General features: G+C 36.3%; 1 long non-coding RNA gene across 1 annotated transcript; it reads left to right on the top strand.

Moving 5' to 3' along the window:
- The first annotated feature begins 2,410 nt into the window (after window positions 1–2,410).
- On the top strand, window positions 2,411–3,552 carry LOC138879418 (uncharacterized). The gene is made up of 3 exons (XR_011402688.1): window positions 2,411–2,722; window positions 2,822–3,105; window positions 3,195–3,552. It is a non-coding gene; the product is annotated as an uncharacterized lncRNA (long non-coding RNA).
- The last annotated feature ends 1,610 nt before the right edge of the window (window positions 3,553–5,162 follow it).

Here is a 5,162-nt window from a genome sequence, read left to right as displayed (position 1 = left end):
GAAGCTGTTCGTGCCGCCTGCTACCTAATCAACCGGTCACCATCAGCCCCGTTGAATTTTGAGGTTCCAGAGAAAATATGGTCTGGTAAGAATCCCTCATATTCTCACTTAAGGGTATTCGGTTGTTTAGCACATGCACATGTATCCAAGGAGCTCAGGAAGAAGCTTGATGGTAGAACTATACCATGTATCTTCATAGGCTATGGAGATGAAGAATTTGGGTATAGATTATGGGATCCAATACAGAAGACGGTGATCAGAAGTAGGGATGTTGTATTCCACGAAAACCAGACAATTGAAGACATTGAAAAGCCCACAATGTCTTATGAAAGAGGTTCCAGTGCCCAAAAAGTTGGTCCAGATCCACTACCATTGCAGTTTGACACAAATAGCATGGGGGAGCATGAAGCAGTACCAGAAGCAGAACAGGAGGATGTTTGGCAGGGGGAGGCACAAACCCCTCAGGAAACTACAGAACCATCACAGGGGAACGATGACGGTACACCTCCTGAAGCTAATAATCAACAACCTCGTCGATCTGAACGAGGTCAAATTCCATGATACCCAGAAACCGAGTATATTCTACTTTCTGAAGATGGAGAACCAGAGAGTTTCCATGAAGCTATATCTCATAAGGATAAATAAAAATGGCTGCAAGCAATGACCGAAGAGATGAACTCTTTACAGAAAAACAACACTTATGAGATTGTGAAGCTTCCACAAGGAAAGAAGGTACTGAAGAGTAAATGGGTATTCAAGCTCAAGAAAGATGGCAGAGGAAAGGTGGTGAAGCACAAAGCCCGGTTAGTAGTCAAAGGATTCCTACAGAAAAAGGGAATTGACTTTGATGAAATATTTTCACAAGTCGTAAAATTGACTTCAATCCACATCATCCTTGGATTGGTAGCCAGTTTGAATTTGGAGCTTGAACAAATGGATGTCAAGACAGCATTTCTTCATGGTGATCTAAATGAAGAAATCTATATGGAGCAGCCGGAAGGTTTTGAGGTTTCAGGAAAAGAAAACCTCGTCTATAAGCTTACGAAAAGTTTATATGGCCTAAAGCAAGCACCGAGGCAGTGGTACAAAAAGTTTGACTCATTTATGGTAAGTCAAGGATATAAAAGGACTGTTGCAGATCAGTGCGTTTACATTCAGAGATTTTCGGATGACAATTTTGTTGTACTTCTACTTTATGTAGACAACATGTTGATCGTCGGACAAGATGCAACAAAAATTAGACAGTTGAAGAAAGAACTCTCTAAGTCCTTTGAAATGAAAGACTTAGGTCCAGCTCAGCATATTTTGGGATTGCAGATAACTCGAGATAGGAGAAACAAAAAGTTATGGCTATCTCAAGAAAATTATATTGAACGGGTGATCAAACGGTTCAATATGAGTAATGCCAAACCGGTAGGTGCCCCTTTGACAAATCACTTCAAGTTGAGCAAGAGTTTGTGCCCCTCATCCAAGAAAGAGATTGAGGAGATGTCTACAATTCCATATTCTTCAACAGTTGGAAGTCTGATGTATGCCATGGTTTGCACGAGGCCAGATATCGCACATGCGGTAGGTGTGGTAAATCGTTTTCTTTCTAACACTGGAAAGAAACATTGAGAGACAGTTAAGTGGATTCTCAGGTATCTTAAAGGTACTTCAAAATCAAGTCTGTGCTTTGCAGGAGTTGATCCAGTCTTGGAAGGCTATACAGATTCATATATGGCCGGAGATCCTGATGGAGGAAAATCAACCTCAGGATATGTTTATACTTTTGCAGGGGGAGTTGTGTCATGGCAGTCAAGATTGCAGAAGTGTGTTGCACTATCCACAACTAAAGCAGAATATATTGCTGTAGCGGAAGCTGGAAAAGAAATGTTGTGGCTAAAGCGGTTTCTCCAAGAACTAGGGATAAATCAAACAAAGTATAAGATACATTGTGATAGTCAAAGTGCAATTGATTTAAGCAAAAACTCAATGTATCATTCTCGGACAAAGCACATCGACATTCGCTATCACTGGATATGCGAGGTGATGGATCAACAACTGTTGAAATTAGTGAAGATCCATACGAAGGAGAATCCAGCAGACATGTTAACAAAGGTGGTCACTCAAGAAAAGTTAGAGCTGTGCAGAGACATAGTTGGAATAACTTTCAAATAGTAGCTGTGTTGGAATGCAGCTGAAGGGGGAGAATTGATAAGTTCAGCTGCTGCCAACTACCAATTCTAGAAGCCCACCATTGTTGAAGCCACCAACCCATTCTAGAAGCCACAATTGTTGAAGCCTCCATTGTTGAATGAAGAATTCAACCACCAACCACCTTCTTTAAGGCTATAAATAGAGCCTTATGTTTTACACAGAAAGATCAATCCAGAGAGATTGAAATACAATCGAGGAAGAGATTGTGAGAACAAAAAGAGAATTTGGTGAGGTTTTTTTGTAGAGAGAAATTCTTGGTGTATATTCTTGTGAAATAGAGTTGTTTTTCCTCCCAAATAATCTTCATATTGATCCGAGAATCACAACACTATCACCTGAAGCTTCATATAATAAATCCGGAAGACCAAGAAAGAGCAGGAAAAAAGGTATAGATGAACCAATAAATCCCAACAAGGTGAGGAAGTTTGACTATCCTCATGAATGCAACAACTGTCATGAGATCGGGCACAATAAAAAGACATGCAAAAATCCCAGCAAGCCAAGGCAAAAAAGAATTGTTCAGGTATTTTTCTTGATTAGCTTAAGCTTTTTATTTTTCCTCTTTTTTCTTTTTATACTTGATTTGGCTTTTTTTTTTTTTTTTTTTGTGTGTGTTCAATAGAACAATGGAAGAGGTGCTAATGGTGTGAGTGAGCTTAATAAGTTGCCCACTAATTCTAGAGGTTGGGAAAGAGGAATAGAAATAGAGATAAATAATAATAGCTATGGTAGAGCAACAACTAGAGGCAGGGGAGCAACTAATTTGCAGTCCATGAATGGTAGAGGCAGGGGCAGAGGAAGAGCGAGAGGAATGGGAAAGCAAAATAGACATGGTCCATATTGTGGAATAGGGGCTGGAATGGTATTGGAATGTCAAACATGAACCAATTTGTACTGGCCTCACAGGTAATAATAGGGTATTTTTCATACCATATGTTAATAATAGATGTTTTATCAATAATTTTCTACCCTAATTGTAACTTTTGGTTTTTAAGGTTCAACCACCTAGACCAAGTCAAATTGCTTCTTCAGCTACACAACTTGGAACATCTCAATTGCACAGGCAACCAACACCTTTTGGAGATGCTATTTTCTCAACTCAAGCGTCAGCAACTGGACGAGTTGTCCAAAATAGTGTAGGAAACCCATCTAGTGAGTGGGATAGCCTCCTTGACTTTGCATCAAGGATGTTCGTTGATTAATAGTCCAAATTGTGATGGATCATCTAATTTTCTCAATTTCGATTACAATTGAAGTTCTTTGGATCACCCAATCAAGGCATATATGCGTTGGAACAATTGAATTTGCATGGTCATGATATTTTTTAACATATTCAATGAGTGATTGAGTTTATTCCAACATGTTCATTGTTGTCCTTTAACAATTGCATTTCTTTGGTACTTTTATTTATTTAATGGTAGGGAATGAAAAATATTCCAATATGTTCATTTTTTTAAGTTACTGGGAATGTACTAGCGCCAAAACTATTCCCTCCAAAAAGAGGGTTTATTCTGAATTTTTATTTTTAGTGATAATAGTTTTTCTTTTTCAACTGATTTTTGATTATAAGGGGGTTGCCGTTCTTATTCAAAATGTAAAAGGGGTATAGTTTCCCAAGCCTTAAAGGTTAAGGGGGTAAACTGGATTTTACTCTAATTGAAAGAAGAAGAATTAGAATTCATAGTAATAAGATTATACTTTATTAATTAAGATAAAGTCACTGAAGTAATATATAAATATGAATTATTTTTTGTCAAAGTCTTTGTAGGATTCATGATTTCAAGAATGAATTTTTTTCCTTCTATTAAATCATTAAAAGCTCCAGAGTAATTAGTTCATCCATAACTTGGTTTTCTTTATTTAGTTTCTGAGGGTTATTATATTTTTATACTGTCTTCCAAGTATAACGTTTTTCTAGAGCTATAGTTTCTTTATCTCTCTCTTTTTTTTTTTAATAAGGTAAAAATTTTAATCGACAATTCCTAAATATTTCAAATAAGGAAAGATCTAATAACTAAAATTTTAGTTGATTACAAAGTTCTACTTAAATGATTATTTCTAAATATAATAAATGATTGTTCTTAAATATTAGAGACTTAATTAAATGACTATTCCTAAATAGTAGAAAAATAATAAAATGACTATTTTATCTAGTGTAAAGTTTATTAGTAAAAGGATAAAAAGGCAAACGATATTTCGCTAAGGACATTCATTTTTCTAATATAATATAGAGTATAGATTGATAGATACATTTAAACTTGTACGGTTATATATGATTAAATATTGTGTTAATTGTACTTGAATTATTATTTTCTACAATAAAATAGTACTGCTTAGCATTAAGACAAGGTGTTCGTGTCTCGAATGAATTTTATATCTTTTTTTATATCTTTGTTGATTGAATTCAAGCCTAAAAATTTCAAAAATTTTTGAATTCCGAATTCGATCAAAAAGTCTATTAAACCTCGTCCGAATGATCTAAAATTTTGCACACACATTACAAATGATACAACGGACCTACTCCAACTTCCGGAATTCCATTCCGACCCGATATAAAAATTTCCATTGCCGATCGAAAAATGCCAAATTTCCAATTTCGCTAATTCAAGCCTAAATCTACCACGGACCTCCAAAATACATTCTGATCACGCTCCTAAGTCCAAAATCACCTAACAGAGCTAACCAAATCATAAAAATCTGAATCCGAGATTGAATACTTAAAAGTCAAATCTTGGTCAAACCTTTCAAATTTTTAAGCTTCAAGCTGAGAACTGATCTTCCAAATCCATTCCGATTACCCTGAAAACCAAAATCGACGATTTACATAAGTCGTAATACATCACACAGGGCTAGTCATGCTCGAGAATTGACGAGCGAAGTGCAAAAGCTCAAAACGACTGGTCGGATCGTTACAGTTCCAACATGTGACGTGCACCTAATTCACACATCGCGTATTGTACACT

Source organism: Nicotiana sylvestris, chromosome 1 (genome assembly GCF_000393655.2).
Source record: "Nicotiana sylvestris chromosome 1, ASM39365v2, whole genome shotgun sequence".
Classification (NCBI taxonomy): Eukaryota; Viridiplantae; Streptophyta; class Magnoliopsida; order Solanales; family Solanaceae; genus Nicotiana; species Nicotiana sylvestris.
Note: the sequence above shows the minus strand (reverse complement) of the source record. Positions and strands in the feature narration are given on the sequence as shown.